This window comes from Pelophylax lessonae, assembly GCF_965119305.1.
Source record: "Pelophylax lessonae genome assembly, chromosome: 4".
In the NCBI taxonomy this organism is placed as follows: Eukaryota; Metazoa; Chordata; class Amphibia; order Anura; family Ranidae; genus Pelophylax; species Pelophylax lessonae.
Window position 1 is genome coordinate 125,792,758 of NC_138771.1, and position 18,161 is coordinate 125,810,918.

Sequence of the window (18,161 nt, forward strand, 5' to 3'; positions counted from 1 at the left end):
CTTGCTCCCCCCACGTTGACCTGGCTGGTTTGCTCGAAAGCTTGCCGGGACTTTTCTGTGGCTCCCTGCCCTTCGCCGCTCACCCCAGTGATTGGCAACCGACTTTTGGTCCTGGATTGAAGGATTTCCAATTTCGGGACTTGAAATCTGTTGGGTTATTTCAGGTCAGACATTTTATCATGAATGGACAATGGTTGTCCAGACAGCACATCATGGATAACCCCACTTTTGCGGGACTTTCCTTTTGGCACAAAATTCAACTAGCCCAATCATTGGCTCTCTACCTCCAACATTGGCATTCATGCGACGTTAGACCACATTTGAGCTCTTATGCTCGGAACGATCTTGTCACGTACCTGGTAGGTGAGCCTGACGTGTAGAGGAGGGCCTCTCATACAACTCCGGCTCGTGGGCCTCTGATAGTGAGACAGCGGCCACAGGAGCACGGTGACGTAGGAGTGCCTGTAATCAGTCCAGTAGTTGCGTGGCCGCAGTGAGCGGGCTGGTATGAGGCTGCTGGGAGCAAGCTTGCTGGGCTGGAGTTGTAGCAGGCCGGATGAGCAGGGTGCAGGGTCAAACAAGCCAGGTAGGTAATGGTCGGGCAGCAAGGACATAGGCGATAGGCAGCAGAGTAATCGGGTCACAAGCCGGGTTGGTACCAGGAGAGCAGCAAGGCAGGATCAGCAGGCAGGAGCGAAATCCAGAAGACAAGCCAGGGTCAGGGTAGGAAGCAGACAAGCACAGGTTAGAGACAACAAGCAGATCAAGATCAGAGGTCACACGGAGTCAGGAACAGTACACAGGAAGCTGCAGACCAAACAGCAATGAATCCATGCAGAGAGTCAGTTTAAATAGCCAGCTTGGCGCCATGTAATGGTGGGAAGTTCCAACTACCTTATGAACCAGACTTCTCTGACAGATCTCCTCTACGCCATGCTGTCTCTCAGACCTATCACTTGCTGATATCCCCTAATTGGAAACGAGTCCTAGGACTAACCTTAACAAACAAACAGGTAGAGAGGATTCTCCTGTTTTCTTACAAATTTTCTATTTGTGCTAAACATCAGGAAACTGGGTTTAAAGTTTTGACCTGATGGTACCATGCCCCGACTAAGATTCACAGAATGCTCCCTCGATGCTCGGATCTTTTCTAGAAATGTGGAGAGGAGCCTTGCTCCCTTCTTCACACTTTCTGGTCCTGCCGTCTTCTTCTTACCTTCTGGACTGCAGTCCTAGGTATAACCCAAAAGTACTCAGACCACAGGCTTAGGCTGGACCCTGCGCTTCCTTCTGCACCATCACGAGTTCCAGAGACAATCTTACAGGCTCTATTCTACCTCTGCTGAAAAAAGTAGCCAAAATCAATGAGATGGAAGAACTTGTGGCCACGGAAAAAGGTCTATGGGATAAATTCCTCAAAAAATGGTTCTGTTGGCACAAATTTGTTTATTCGGAGGAATACAAAAAGCTATTGACTTAAGCTCTTTTGATTGAAGATCTGGAGGGTGAATATTTGAGCCCCGCAGAGACGGCGAGGTGATGAGTTTTCCCTCTTCCCCTTTTCCATTCTCCTCACATTCCCCCCTCCCCCCTCCCCATCTGTCTCTCCTCTTACTCTCTTCTCTTCTTTTCCACGACACTGATAGTGTTCTCTTTTCTGTCTACAAACAATTGAAAATGCCTATTGGTATGTGCACATCAGCTGGTGGGAATGTCATATGCGTAGCCACCATTACCCATATGAGTGGGGGACTCATTGCCTCCTTATACCGGCCAGGAGATAGATGCCGGTGGAGGTCATGGCCCTGCCAACAGGTTCATAAGTTGGTTGTTCCTTCTGGCATTGTTTACCACATGGCGCTATCTTGTAGAATATGTTTTGTTTATGAATGGACGGGTGGTGTGTTTTGGTTAAAAACTATCAACCTACATTAGTTTATCTCCTATTTGTACCACAGATAACAATTACTTGGACCTTGATGCCATGTTTTACTACTGTTTCTGTATACTTTGCATACCTTTAAATAAAGAATTTAAAAAATAATAATAATTAATTTCAGATTAATTTAAATTCGCTCCTATTGTGATACATCCGAATTTCCAAATATCGAAAAATGTGTCCGAATTTTGAATCGGACTGAAACAAACTGCACATGTCTACCCTGCACAATATACACTAAATTGTACATTACATACTCCTGCACTATATACACTATATAGCACATTACATATCCCTGCACTATATAAACTATATTTTGAATTACATACCAGGGTTGCCAATTTTCAGTACATTTACGAACAGTTTGTAAAATCCGTAATTTTTGTAAGAAAGAAAGAAAGAAAGAGGGATGGAGGGAGGGAAAATGAAAAGAAAGAGAGAAGGAAATAAAGAAAGAGGTATGGAGGGAGAAAGAAAGAAAGAAAGAAAGAAAGAAAGAAAGAAAGAAAGAAAGAAAGAAAGAAAGAAAGAAAGAAAGAAAGAAAGAAAGAAAGAAAGAAAGAAAGAAAGATGGAGGGAGAAAGAAAAAGACGCCAGCTGCTGCTTACTACATAGATAGTATAGATTTGGCTACACTTTTTTCTTCATAGACGCAGATTCCAGTACTGTTCAGACATTTGATACACTCCTTAACCACTTAAGCCCCGGAAGATTTTACCCCCTTCCTGACCAGGGGGTTTTATGCGATTTTTTACTGCGTGACTTTAACGGACAATTGCACGGTCGTGCGACGCTGTACCTAAACGAATTTCACGTCCTTTTTTCCCACAAACAGAGCTTTCTTTTGGTGGTATTTGATCACCTGTGTGATTTTTTGATCATGTGCTATAAACAAAAAACGAGCGTAATTTTTGCAAAAATAACAATATTTTTCACTTTTTTTTATATGAAATTCCCCCCCCAAAAAAATGTAAAAATCAAAATTTTTTAACATTTTCGGCCAAATTGTTTTATGCTACATATGTTTGGTAAAAAAAATCGCAAAAAGCATATTTTGATTGGTTTGCGCAAAAGTTATCGCGTTTACTAACAAAGGGAAAGATTTTTGTCATTTTTGGTGTTTTTTTTTAACGAGTAATGGCGGCGATCTGCGATTTTTTTTGCGGTACTGTGACATTGCGGCGGACAGATCGGACCCTTGACTGACATTTTTGACACTTTTGGGGGTACCAGTGACATTACTGCAGTAATCAGTGCTATATATACAGTATATGCACTGTTACTGCAAAAATGACACTGGCAGGGAAGGGGTTAACTGTATTGGACAGGGAGGGGTTAAGGGTGTCCTAGGGGCGTGATTCTAACTGTAGTGGGACATGGCTATTGGTGTAAAAACAAAGATCAACGGTTCTACATAGTGGGCGGCTTGTTTACATAAGCCGCTCTGCCTTTCTCCCGCTGTACCAACGATCGGCGAGTGACCGACGGACATCGGGTCCGCCGGTCACACGCCCGCACTCCTCCCTGAACGAGCCTCAGCGGGCGCGCGTCTCAGCGGGCGCGCGCTCGCCCGCTATTGGCTCCAATCCCAGTGACAGGCGAGCGACGTAGATCTACGTCATTCTGCCTGGCCGGGGCTGACTGCCGCAGTAAATATACTGTGCGCAGTCGGCAACCGGTTAAAGAGGAAGTAAACCCAGTGTGTTTTTTTTTTTGTGTTGTTTTTTCCCCTGAAAAGTAAAAGCATACTGTGCTAGTATGCATCGCATGCTAGCACATTATGTGACACTTACCTCCAAACAAAGCCCTCGTCGTCCCCGCTGGAGGCCGCATCCATCTTCAGCCGTCTTGCTTCCAGGTCTGCGGACTCCGGCTATGCTACTGGCCGGGAGCCGCGTGATTAGATTTGGCTACAAAAAGAAAGAAAGAAAGAAAGAAAGAAAGAAAGAAAGAAAGAAAGAAAGAAAGAAAGAAAGAAAGAAAGAAAGAAAGAAAGAAAGAAAGAAAGAAAGAAAGAAAGAAAGAAGGGAAATGGGATGGTGGGTGGGAGAAAGAAAGAAATGGGAGAACGGGAGAAAGTGGGATGGAGGGAGAGAGAAAGAAAAAGAGAAAGAAAGATGGAGGGACAGAGAAGGAGGGAGAAAGAAAGAAAGAAAGAAAGAAAGAAAGAAAGAAAGAAAGAAAGAAAGAGAGAAAGAAAGAAAGAAAGAAAGAAAGAAAGAAAGAAAGAAAGAAAGAAAGAAAGATGGAGGGACAGAGAAGGAGGGAGAAAGAAAGAAAGATGGAGGGAGAAAGGAAGAAGGATGGGGAGAGGAAGAGCAAGACGCCAGCTGATGCTTACTACGTATAGATTTGGCTACACTTTGTTCTTCACAGACGCAGATTCCAGTACTGTTTAGACATTTGATACACTTCTTAAAGAGGAAGTAAACCCAGTGTGTTTTTTTTCCCTTGAAAAGTAAAAGCATACTGTGCTAGTATGCATCGCATGCTAGCACATTATGTGACACTTACCTCCAAACAAAGCCCTTGTCGTCCCCGCTGGAGGCCGCATTCATCTTCAGCCGTCTTCCTTCCAGGTCTGCGGACTCCGGCTATGCTACTGGCCGGGAACCGCGTGACGTCATGCTACCGGTTATAGCACAGGGCTCTGAAGAAACGGCACGGGCAACCATTTCTTCGGAGCGCATGCGCCAATGACGTCATCGGCACATTATAAAGTAAATGTCTCCTAAACGATGCAAGTTTAGGAGATATTTACAGTACCTATAGGTAAGCCTTATTATCTGCTTACCTGTAGGTACAACTTACAGAGGGGGGTTTACAACCACTTTAACACTTTTCTTCCTCACCTGAATCAGTAACGCGGCTCCACAGGTGCCCCATGCACACGACCTATAATAGTGCCAGCCCACCCATTGGCTGAGATAAGCTGCAGCCTGCCTCCTGCTACCTCCTCAGCATGTAGCTGACTGTTACATCCCTCCCTCTCCCTCTCTCTTCATCACCCAGTCCTACCACTACCCGCCGACCAAGATTACTATGTGGCGGCCCAGGATGACACTGGATGAGGATGGAGTGGTGCGACTTTTGTTATGGAGGATCAGACACCCTTGCCTAGTCCGTTCCTGCCCAGGACAAAACCTATTTTCCAGGATTCTGCCTGGGACAGCCTCAGACTGGGACATGCGTCTGAATTTCGCAAATTTTCCGGCCAGATCGGGACTGTTGGCAAGTATAAAAGTCCTGAGCAAAAGTATGTAGGTATCGTGCACACCCATACCTCCCAACTTTTTCAGATGGGAACACGGGACACCGATTAGCAAATGTATGTAGGCATAGGACACACCTCCTGTCACGCCCCCTTAAAGGAGCATTATACATATTATCATTATAATAATTGGTAAAACCCGCAAGTGCTTTTTTATTTTTATTTTTTTTACCACTACTATTTGTTTATACTGACTTATGAAATGTAGAAATGCAGCTATTTAAAAAAGGTGCCTTTCATATACAACTATATAGATCAGTCCAAAATGAGGGACAAATGAGGAGGAAAGAGGGACAGAGGGACTTTGTTCAAAATTAGGGACAGTCCCTCCAAATCAGGGACAGTTGGCAGCAATGCCCACCCCCTGCCACGCCTCCTTAAAGGGAGAATTATGCAAAAAAAAAATGAATAATTAAACCCACAAATGCGTTTTTTTTTACTTCGTTTCCTTTATATTGGCTTTTGAAATTTACAAATACAGCAATTTGGAAAAGTGGATGAAAAGTTTTACACTGGGAAACACTTTCTGAAAGCATAGTTGCCAACATTTGAAGAAAATTTCCAGGGACACTTTGCAGCATAGCTATCAATTACTTACTTGAAAATGTACCACACCCACTTCCCTGAAGTTCCTCCCACTCCACATAATCTCTGCCTACTTATCATCAGATTATAGGGTCTACTCAATAAAGAGAGAATTACAGGAAATTAAAAAGGGAATTTCAAAATTAAAGCGGCGTTCCACCCTAAAAAAAAAACTTTTCACCGTCCGTTAGCTTACACAAACCTGAAAAAGAATTGGATAATTAAAATTTTTTTTTTGTTTCACTTACCTTGTTTTTAATAAAAATATGGTAAAGAGGATTTCTGCGCTAAAAAATTAAAAAAAGTGATAAAGAGAGGGAAAAGCTGCTGACACTAGATCAACAGACAGTGATCCAATACATAAAAAATACAAAATAGCGTAGCGCTAATCAATGTACATAAGTGAATAGTACCAAAACATCAAAAAATGTGATAAATTCTAAAGAATGAAATCAATATTCCATGTGATGGGTCCCAAGAAACAATAATGTAAATAAAGTCCCAAACAGTAGAAGTGAGATGTGGATTTCCAAAATGCAATAATATCCAAAAGTGACATGAAATATCCTTCTTGTGACACCCAGGGAAGTGCAGGTAAAGGGCACCACTGTGCATTTCGTCATCAAAAGACGTCGCCCAGACGTCTTTTGATGACGAAACGCGTCGGTGGCACCAGCCGCAACGCCCACACGCCCCCATCTGTGCCGGCCTTACTTTCCATACGCTGCTTGGGAACGCCGCGACTGGACCGTCAGTTTCATTTATCGATGTGACTGATTGTATTGTCTTGTTTGTGAGTAGTATTTTTAAATAAACCTTTTTTTATGCATTACGGGATTATGCTATGGTCTTCTATTATATATTCCCTATATGTTCATATTTGCTTGACCATTGCGGACCTATTATGAGGATTTGGATCTTCCTTGCTGCCGATTCCCCTTGGAGATACTGAAGTCCATCTGTTGTTATCATATGCTTGTTGAGGCTATCTCATTCACTTGAGTGGCCATCTCGCTTTGACCTATTATGAGGATTTGGATCTTCCTTGGTACCGATTCCCCTTGGAGATAGTGAAGTCCATCTGTTGTTATCATATGCTTGTTGAGGCTATCTCATTCACTTGAGTGGCCATCTCGCTTTGGTAAGCTGCCTCCCATTACTTTGCACAGTGGTGCCCTTTACCTGCACTTCCCTGGGTGTCACAAGAAGGATATTTCATGTCACTTTTGGATATTATTGCATTTTGGAAATCCACATCTCACTTCTACTGTTCGGGACTTTATTTACATTATTGTTTCTTGGGACTCATCACATGGAATATTGATATTCACTTATGTACATTGATTAGCGCTACACTATTTTGTATTTTTTAATGAAAATATACTTACCTTCCTTCCTCTTCCTCCCTCTGCGGCCACGGCCCGCGCCGTCACTTCCTCCTTGCATTGACTCCTGGGAGATGAGCGTCATGGATCCCAGGAATCAATGCGCCTGCACCGGCCCTGCTCGTCACTTCCGGTTCAGGCGCGTCATTCCCTGCTGAACAGCTTCTGGGCATGCCCAGAAGCTGTGCAGGGATGACGCGCCTGCACCAGAAGTGGCGAGCAGGGCATTCTGGGACTCCGACGTCACCAAAGAGGACACCGAAGAGGAAGCTCTGGCTTCAGCTGCCCACACCTGAGATGGCAGCGCTGGACAAGACATTTTCAAGGTAAGTATTTCTTCTAAAAGGTAAGTGAACCCGGGGACAGTTCAGAGGCCATCATTGCTGAAATGCACTAGCCCTGACTGTCCCAGGGGGTATTTTTAGGTAAAGTTTTTTTTTTGCCCGGAACTCCGCTTTAAGGCCAAAGTAGCAGAGTTGGAATAATTCCCCCATTCAGCTGCACTACTTTTGCCTAAAGGTTAAAATTCTCATCACAATTCCCTGCAATTCTAAAGTGTCAAATGTGCTCAGGTGTGACCATACAAACAATGTAATATGTGCACATTTGACACTTTATTCACGTCATGTTACCAGATATTTTTGCACATAAGATTGTTGCTTTGCATATGTGATATTTTACCTTTAGGCAGCATCACCACATACCTTCCCTTTCTCACATCCTACCTACCTTCATGTCTGTGAATGTCATGTCTTCACTCTCCGAGGGGTCCTTCACTGCTCTGCTGTGGCGGCGCCGGCGGGGCGCTGCCGAGAACGAGTGTCTTTGATTTAAAAATGGCGCTTTCCCGAGCCCGGCAGGCGCCCGAACAGCGCATGCGCTGTTACGATGTCGGTCCGCAATCTTTTTTTTTTACGGGCCGTAACGGACATTTACGGGCAGGACAATTACCGCGTGGTTGGCAACATTGTTTTGCCGGTACAAGTCCCGGCAGAGTAAATTACCGGGGACAGGCTCCTATTTGCCTGGATTGTCCTGGCAAAAATGAGACAGTTGGCAAATATGTGAAAGATAAATAGTACATTTTGTATAGAACTATCGAGATCAGACTAAAATAAGGGACAAATGAGGAGGAAAGAGGGACAGAGGGACATTGTTCCAAATCAGGAACAGTAAGGAGCTATGAGAAGAGAGGTATTGTTAAACCAGTTTTGGCCATACTTCTTTTTTAATAGTGCTTCAACCTTGTTTATTTCTCATTTTATTACAACCATTTCTCTTCTGCCTTTTTTGGGCATTTTTAGTCCTCGGTACACAGAACATGCATACGTAAGCCCTTTCAAATATTCAGCATTGCCGCTGGTAACGTCATGACGTAATAAGCGTCAGACAACCGAGTTCAAGCCTCTTCCTTGCCAACCACACCATGGCGGGGAGGAGGCGGAGCGGGTCACGCCCTGCACCCATGCTCGGTTGGCGCATGCGCAGAGCAGCGCTGGGTTCTAGCACCGTTTCCTCTGTCAGGGCCGCGTCTGCGGAGACAACTGAACGGAACGGCAGGCCTGTGTGTGAGCGGGGCTGCGGTGTCTTCCAGCGGCAGGCTCCCCGGAGAGTGCGGCCATTATAGTTCTATCAGCCCCCTCTCCATTGTACGTCTGACCATTCCTCCCATTTACAGCCTTCAGTGTACTGGAATAGTCCTAGGAGGACCGGACACCCTGAGCGCTCTGCCTGCCATTGTAGTCTCCTGGCCCCCTCCATCTCCTGGCTGTGTGCTGCAGGACCCCCCGGTGTCAGCACAGCCCTCCTTCAATGGGACACCCCGGACTGCTGCAGGTAATGATGAGGGCATTGTGTGCCTGCCATTGTCTGTCATCTGTCATCACACTGCCCATGTTATAGCTGCAACATCTCTCCTTATCGGACATCATTGTCACCACCCTCCTATAAGGGGCCTAACACCAGGGGGGACACCACACATCTCCGATGGGGACCCTCCACCATCACCGGGGGGGACACCACACGTCTCCGATGGGGACCTTCCACCATCACCGGGGGGGACACCACACATCTCCGATGGGGACCTTCCACCATCACCGGGGGGGACACCACACATCTCCGATGGGGACCTTCCACCATCACCGGGGGGGGACACGACACATCTCGGATGGGGACCCTTCACCATCACCGGGGGGACACCAGACCTCTCCGGTGGGAACCATCACCGGGGGGGGACACCAGACATCTCCGGTGGGAACCCTCCACCATCACCGGGGGGGGACACCAGACATCTCTGGTGGGAACCCTCCACCATCACCGGGGGGACACCAGACATCTCCGATGGGGACCCTCCACCATCACCGGGGGGGTCATCAAACATCTCCGATGTGGACCCTCCACTATCACCGGGGGGGACACCAGACCTCTCCCATGGGGACCTTCCACCATCACGGGGGGGGGGGGGACACCACACATCTCCGATGGGGACCTTCCACCATCACGGGGGGGGGGGGGGGGGGGACACCACACATCTCCGATGGGGACCTTCCACCATCACAGGGGGGGGGGACACCAGACCTCTCCAATAGGGACCTTCCACCATCACCGGGGGGACACAAGACACCTCCTATGTGGACCCTCCACCATCACCGGGGGGGGGGGGGACACCACACATCTCCTATGGGAACCCTCCACCATCACCGGGGGGACACCACACATCTCCGATGGGGACCCTCCACCATCCCCGGGGGGGACACCACACATCTCCGATGGGGACCCTCCACCATCCCCGGGGGGGACACCAGACATCTCCGATGGGGACCCTCCACCATCACTGGGGGGGACGCCACACATCTCCGATGGAGACCCTCCACCATCACTGGGGGGGACACCACACCTCTCCTATGGAGACCCTCCACCATCACTTGGGGGAACACCACACATCTCCGATGGGGACCCTCCACCATCCCCGGGGGGGACACCAGACATCTCCGATGGGAACCCTCCACCATCCCCGGGGGGGACACCACACATCTCCGATGGGGACCCTCCACCATCACTGGGGGGGACACCACACCTCTCCTATGGGGACCTTCCACCATCACCGGGGGGGACACCTCACCTCTCTATGGGGACCCTCCACCATCACCGGGGGGGACACCTCACCTCTCTATGGGGACCCTCCACCATCACCGGGGGGGACACCTCACCTCTCCTATGGGGACCCTCCACAATAACCGGAGGGGTAGCATGGAAGCGGATTTTCTTCCTGTAGTAAATCTTTATTTTAGACATGTGATTGAGTGTAGCTGAAAATACCTGTCATTTTATTGTATCTAAGGATCCTTTATCCTGGTGTGTTTGCTTTGTGGTTTCATTGGACAAATCAAATATAACAAAATCTATTGTACAAAATACATCAGGAGGAATTTCATCACAACTGCAGCAGCTGTGCATGTCAACCAATCAGCTTTTCTCTTTAATTTTCAAGGCTTCACTGAACAAGTTTAGGAGAAAAGCTGATTGGTTGTCAGGCACATCATCTCCAGATTTTGTCTGCTCCAGTTTTGATAAATGACCCCCATTGTCTCTATTGCACATTCATATATTTTCTCTATGAGCATTCTTAGTTTGAGATGTTTCTGTGTTGTGTACCATCTTGGTCCAAGGAAAAATCTACATGACGGTTTGTAGCCGTGGATGGTGGTAGTTGCCAATAGTACTTTACCTGGTTTTATTCGGCACATACTAGATACCACAACCTATACTGACTGTGGGGTTGATTTACTAATACTGGAGAGTGGAAAATCTGGGGCAGCTAGGCATGGTGGCCAATCAGCTTCTAACGTCAGCTTGTTCAATTAAGCTTTGACAAAAACCTGGAAGCTGATTGGTTTCTATGCAGAGCTGCACCAGATTTTGCACTCTCCAGTTTTAGTAATTCCCGTGTGTCAGCCTGCAGTGTGTACATGTTGTCATTTGAAGTATTATTAAATGACTGATCACAAAGGACAATGCCTCGCACTTGGGCTCATGAGGGCTTGTTGTGACTGGCTTGTTTTGCCCCGGTAAGGTCTTCTATGCCTAATTTCTTTTCAATAATTAGCTTCATGTGTGCAAGAGGCTTAGTGAAGAATCCTCACATTCTCCCTTTCATTTTCTAACCTGCACTAGAAACGTGACAGGGTGGACCTTCTTGCTTGCTATGGTGACAGCACAAGGTTTTTGGCTGCAGTCAGATTGGACATTGCTGATCTTATCTGTATGTATGTGTGACCCTCAGACCTTGGCTTCTGAGTAGGTAAAATGGCACGGATTCTATAAATCCTAATAACTTTTATACAATGTTCAGCTTGTTACAAGATCTTTGCATACAGTGTTTTTTTTTTTTTAAAAAAAGGAAATTATTCTTGTCACTGGATTGATAACCACCTACATTGTTTGATTGTTGTATGGAAAGTCTTAGGGCCAGTTCACACCATAGAAACGCAGTATGGATGCCTTCCAGATGCTTTTCTGCATGCACATTTTTGATGCGTTTCAGTGTGTTTTTGACATGTTTCTGATGCAGCCCAGTGCATCTTTCCCCCCTCCCTTTTTTTTCTTAACCTTAAAGTGGAGTTCCACCCTAAAATGATACTTACCTCCATCTTCTCGCTCCCGGTCACCTGAAAAACAAATGGATAATCGCAATTTTTTTTTTACTTACCTCGTATAGAAGAAAATATACTTACCTTACTTCCTTCTTCCTCCCCTCGGCGGCTACGGTGATTCGTCACTTCCTGGCTTTGCAATGATTCATGGGAGCTGAACGTCATCGCTCCCAGGAATCAATGCGCCTGCACCGGCCCCGACGTCAGTTCCGGTGCGCGCGCGTCATTCCCTTCTAAACAGCTTCTGGGCATGCCCAGAAGCTGTGGAGGGATGACGTGCACGCACCGGAAGTGACGGCGGGGCCGGTGCAGTGCATCGTGGGACCGAAGAAGACGGAAGAGGACGCAGAAGAGGATCGCGCTGGCTTCAAGCTGCCCACACCTGAGATGGCAGCGCTGGACAATACTTTTTCAAGGTAAGTATTTCTCCTAAAAGGTAAGTGCAACCCGGGACAGATCAGAGGCTAGCCATTGTGGATTGTACTAGCCCTGACTGTCCCGGGGTATTTTTATTAAAAAAGTATTCCCAGGGTGGAACTCCGCTTTAACCACTTTACCACCGGAGGATTTTGCTGTCTTACGTCCAGGCCACTTTTTGCGATTTGGCACTGTGCAACTTTAACTGACAATTGCGCGGTCGTGCGACGCTGTACCCAAACAAAATTTATGTCCTTTTTTTCCCACAAACAGAGCTTTCTTTTGGTGGTATTTGATCACCTGTACGATTTTTACTTTTTGCGCTATAAACAAAAAGCGTAAATTTTGAAAAAAATAACAATATTTTTCACATTTTTTATATGAAATTCCCCCCAAAAAATGTAAAAATCAAAATTTTTTACAATTTTTGGCCAATTTGTTTTCTGCTACCTATGTTTGGTAAAAAAAATCGCAATAAGCGTATTTTGATTGGTTTGCGCAAAAGTTATTGCGCTTACTAACCAAGGGAAAGATTTCTGTAATTTTTGGTGTTTTTCTTTTAACGAGTAATGGCGGCGATCTGCAATTTCTTTTTTTTTTTTTTTTGCGGGACAGCGACATTGCGGCAGACAGATCGAACCCTTGACTGACATTTTTGACACTTTTGGGGGTACCAGTGACATTACTACCGTAATGAGTGCTATACATATGCACTGTTACTGTCAAAATGACACTGGCAGGGAAGGGGATTAATGTATGGCTGGTGCTTACTGACGTGTGTGGGGGGAGGTGACTGAGTGACGCAGGCACAGATCGCAGGTTCAGCTATGCTGAACCCTGCAATCTGTTACTGTTTGTCACTTAGGAGATCCGCCCGCTCTGTTTACACAAGCGGGCGGATCTCCAGACTCGATTCCCCGACGATCGGGGAAGAGCGGTGGCGATCGCCAATGCTCCTCCCCTGGCCCGACTCCCGCTGTGACTGAAAACAGCGGGAGTGACCCACCGGCGGCGTGCGAGTGCCGCCCACAAGGGGAGGAGTCCAGCGACGTAGGTCTACATCGCTGGACGGAATCGAGCCACTTTGCCGCAGTACAGTCCCAGTGACTGGTTGGCAAGTGGTTAAATAAGGACATGTGTGTTCCAGTACATGTTTGATGCCTTTAGGTGCGTTCCATTGCGTTTTTGATACACGTTACAGCGTTCCAGTGCTGGAAAATTGCAGCATGTTCTTTTTTTCTGGAACTGCAAGCACTGATGTGATCTATGCCATTGAAAACCATATAACCTACTATACATGCGGTTTTGATACAGAAAAGAATGCACTGGACTGCATGTGATGTGAACTGGCCATGTAAGGACATGTGCTTTACAGTGCGTATTTGGTGCGTTTTACAGCGTTCCAGTGCAGAAAAAATGCAGCATGTTCTACTTTTTTTTTTTTTTTTTTTCCTGGAACTGCAAGCACTGACGTGAGCTATGCTACCAGTATTGGAAACCATATAACCTACTTTCCATGCATTTTTGATGCATAAAAAAAAACTACACCGGACTGCATGTGGGTGGGTACTTGCACATGGTACTGATCTTTGAACATCAGTTTTCCTGGCCAAAATGCTTTTATTATTCCTGGCAAATGAGGTTTAACGTGGAGAAGTGTAAGGTTTTGCACTTGGGGACTAGCAACATAAAAGCACAATACACGTTAGGAGAATCAAAAATGGAGAAGGATCTGGGAGTCTTGGTTGATGATAGATTAGGCAACAGCATGCAATGTCAAGCGGCAGCTGCCAAAGCCAGCAGAATATTAGCATGCATAAAGAATGGGATGTATTCCAGAGATAAGACTATAATCCTTCCACTTTATAAAACTCTGGTCCGACCGCATCTGGAGTATTCTGTCCAGTTCTGGTCACCAGTCCTCAGGAGGGATGTGTTGGAGCTGGAGAGAGTCCAGAGAAGGGCAACTAAACTAATTAGGGGATTGGAGGACCTTGATTATGAGGAGCGTCTGCAATCGCTTGATTTATTCTCCCTGGAGAAGAGACGCCTGAGGGGGGACATGATAGCAATTTTTAAATATCTCAATGGGGATCTAGGCTTAGAAGAAAAGCTGTTCAGTCGCAGGGATTGCATGAGGACTCGGGGGCATACAATGCTATTAGAGGAGAAGCGTTTTAACCTCATGCAACGTGGGGGGTTCTTTACTGTTAGGGCTACAAGATTGTGGAATTCTCTACCACAAGAGGTGGTTTCTGCAGGTAATATGGTGGCTTTCAAAAGACTTCTAGACGTACATCTCAAGGATCAGAACATTCAGGGGTATGCAAGATGATTACAGCCACACACACCTACACAGGTTGAACTGGATGGACTATTGTCTTTATTCAACCTCACCTACTATGTAACTATGTAAAAAAATTGTGTGCATATTTGAATGTACACAAGTAAAATACATTTTATTAGTTGATGGTGTCCCTGTGACTTTCTCGGGAACCACATGAAGACTTCAACTTTTCTTGTCTTGTTGACCATTCCTTGGGGTTCCTTCACACACCAGTCCCTGTTGGGCAGCGTTGTCAACAGAGTTCCAATCGTAGACCAGACCATCTGCTTTATGTCTTTTTGCTTCAGCTCACATGAATACAGTGGGGGGAAAACAGGATGGGTAGCATTTGTGCACTCAGATGAGTTAAATTGAGAAAATGAAAAAAGAGCAAGTTCTGTGATGTGGTTTAACAATGCATTGCAGCGCACATGCAGAACGCACACCAGTGAGTGTTAAACCTGGTACACATGGTAAGTGTGGCTAACATCGGGCTGAACAAATAAAACTGAGGAGCTCTTGAAGAGGTTGCTGTACAAATGATGCGATTATAGCTAGTGGTGCACCGAAATGTAAAGTTCTGGTGCCGAAAATTCAGGATGCACTTGCCCGTTTATGCATTGAAGTCAATGGGACGCATTTTTGCATTGCAATCATGGAGGGCATGCCATTATCTTCTTCTTTCTTTTTTTTAAATCTATTGGCCGATATAATGGTGCATACCTAATTTTAGCACTGCAATCTCCTTGCTGAGCTATTGTGTTCTGACCCTCCCACCAGAACACACCAGTCAGCGCCTGCAGCACAGTGTATGTGGTTTTCATTCAGAAACAAGTGAAAATTTTAGAAAGTGTAATTTTTCGAAGGACATTCATCTATTCATCGAATGTTGAAAGAATTTTCATAGGAATATTCTTGTCCGAAAATCTATGGTCGTGTATGTGCAGCATAAGTTGTTGCATTTTGTTCTTTTAGAGTCGTTTCACACTGGGGCGACACAACTCTTTACTACTTCGGGGGCGACTTGTGCATTCCCATGCACCACGACTTCGGATTGACTTGCATGGACTTCACATAATGGAAGTCTATGCAAGTCGCTCCAGGTCGCCCCGAAATAGTACAGGACCCTTTTTCTAGGTGGGAGCGACTTGTGTTGCTCCTATTGGAACGGGTCCTGTAGCGGTCAATTGAATGTGAACCGAGTCTTAACATCCTTATTTTGAAAAACAATACCCTGTTCACAGCTGAGCAATTTTTCTGCTTGAAGCTTGTAGGCCTAAAACACTCAACACACAATATCCCATTCATTTCAATGTCCCCTGCTCTGTCGCCTGAAGCTCAAAAAGTACGTGAGCTTCTTTTTGGTAGATTACAAGCATTTTTGGCCCCATCGAGTGTTTTGATGCACGCTTTGTTCTTCACCCCTAATTTCCTCCTCCCAGTGCTTTCTATTGGCTAAACAAAAACACCTGAAGCTGTAAAATGCCTGTCTTCCAAAAACTTCCACTTCAAAAAACGCCTTAAGGGTCCTTTCACACAGGTGTTCTGCCCAGCGGACTCCGCTTTGCTCAGCAGGGTATCGACCCGCCGATCCTCCTCTAAGCAAGTGGATGACAGGTCCATCTCCACTCACTGTGCTGAGACAGAGCTGTCAGATCCCCACACTCCTCTATGGGAGATCGGATAAAAACGGACCGATCCCCCCGCAAAACAGGTGGATAACAGGTCCATCACCGCTCACTGTGCTGAGACGGAGCTGTCAGATCCCCGCACTCCTCTATGGGAGATCGGATAAAAACGTACCGATCCCCCCGCAAAGCAGGTGGATGACAGGTCCATCTCCGCTCACTGTGCTGAGATGAAGCTGTCAGAGCCCCGCACTCCTCTATGGGAGATTGGATGAAAACGGACCGCCTGTCCATTTTCATCCGATCCGCAGGATGGAAAATAGGGTTTCCATCCGCTTGGATTTCACGGACAGGATCGGATCAGATAGCAGCGGGGGTCAGCGGATGTGTCACCCCCCCCTGGCATCCGCTGCCCCATAGGGGTGCATAGAGCAGCCAATCAGGTCCACCTGAAAAACTGACAGGCGGATCTGATCGGAAAGCCCACGTGAAAGGGGCTGAAAGTCTCTCTGCTCAGGTGAGAACAGAGCCTTAATTGCGCAAATGTGCAAAACCCACTGAACTCAGGTTAGACAAGTACATTAAAAGATCTAGATGTGTTTTAGGTGCATTGAATGGATATTTCTGAAGGCTCCTCTGCTGTAGGGATTGCTCCATTGGCTGGCACTGATGCCCAATTGAGGGATTGGATTTGGGTAATAGGCTCCCTCCAGTGTTTCTTTTCTGCTTACTGTAGCCAGGAAGGCCATAAGGCTGCTAAGTAAAGTGACTCTGAACGCTGGTTTATGCATTTTTTCATCCGTAAATTACACTTTATTATTTTCAGCCTCCTCCAGATCTCCAAATTCCTTTTTTGTTGCTGTAATCTGTCTTCCTAGAGGATGGCTACATTGATTCTCCATGGTCCCTCTGTACGCCAGAGATGGATGAAGGACTATGGCTGCGTAGAGTAGTGCGTAGAGTAGTGCGTAGAGTAGTGCGTAGAGTAGTGCGTAGAGTAGTGCGTAGAGTAGTGCGTAGAGTAGTGCGTAGAGTAGTGCGTAGAGTAGTGCGTAGGACTGCAACTAACATCAACTACTCATTCCAAACAAACAGAAGTGAAGGGAAAAGGATAGGCTTGGGAGCTCATGAAAACTAGACTATAATGCCATGAGGTAGTGGATGTACAGTACATAGAAAACTTTGGAGAATAATTTTATCATTTAGTTTCACCTTAAAGCGGTAGTATACTTTAAAAGAAAAAAAAAAAAAAACCCTGCAAGACAAAGGCATAATGAGCTAGTATGCATCGCATACTAGCTCATTATGAAATGCTTACCTTAGAACACGCAGGAGTCATTTTCCGGCACTTCCCGGCAAGAAACTCTGAAGGTCCGCCGGACCTTCAGAGCGTATGCGCCGCTCGCGTCAGCGCAAATATCTCCTAAACTGTGCAGGTTTAGGAGATATTAATTGTATCTACAGGCAGTGGTGTATTTAGGTTTTGTGCTACCCTAGGCCTGACTAAACTTGTGCACCCCCTAAGTTAAATATGACCCACCCCTTCCTGTAAAGGCCACACCCCTTCCTGTTTTTGACCTGGCCTGTCATCTGTAAACCAGTCTATCAGTGCCCATCAGTGTAGCCTCAGCAGTTCCCATAAGTTCAGCCTCATCGGTGCCGCCTCATTACTACCCATCAGTGCAGCATATCAGTGTGGCTTCATCAGTGGCCATCAGTGCAGCCTTATCCGTGCCCATTAGTACAGCCTTATGTCACTGGATTAATAAGATTACTCCTTTCTTTTAGGATGTTTTGACTTATGTTTGCTGTCACTGATTGTAATCATAGGATTATTTCACTTATTTGTATAATGAATAGGAAGTTCAGAGTCATTAGACAAATAAGAGAAATAATCAGTGGCAGCAAACACAAGTCCAAATATCTGATAATATTGGAGTAATCGTACTAATCCAGTG

General features: G+C 46.1%; 1 protein-coding gene across 1 annotated transcript in view; it reads left to right on the forward strand.

Annotated features, from left to right (window-relative positions):
• Nucleotides 1–8,887: 8,887 nt before the first annotated feature.
• CSK (C-terminal Src kinase) overlaps nucleotides 8,888–18,161 on the forward strand; it is a 236,984-nt gene continuing 227,710 nt past the window's right edge. Inside the window, exon 1 of the mRNA XM_082254174.1 lies at nucleotides 8,888–9,016. The gene's annotated coding sequence lies outside the window, so the exon portion shown is untranslated. The remainder of the gene's footprint in view (nucleotides 9,017–18,161) is intronic.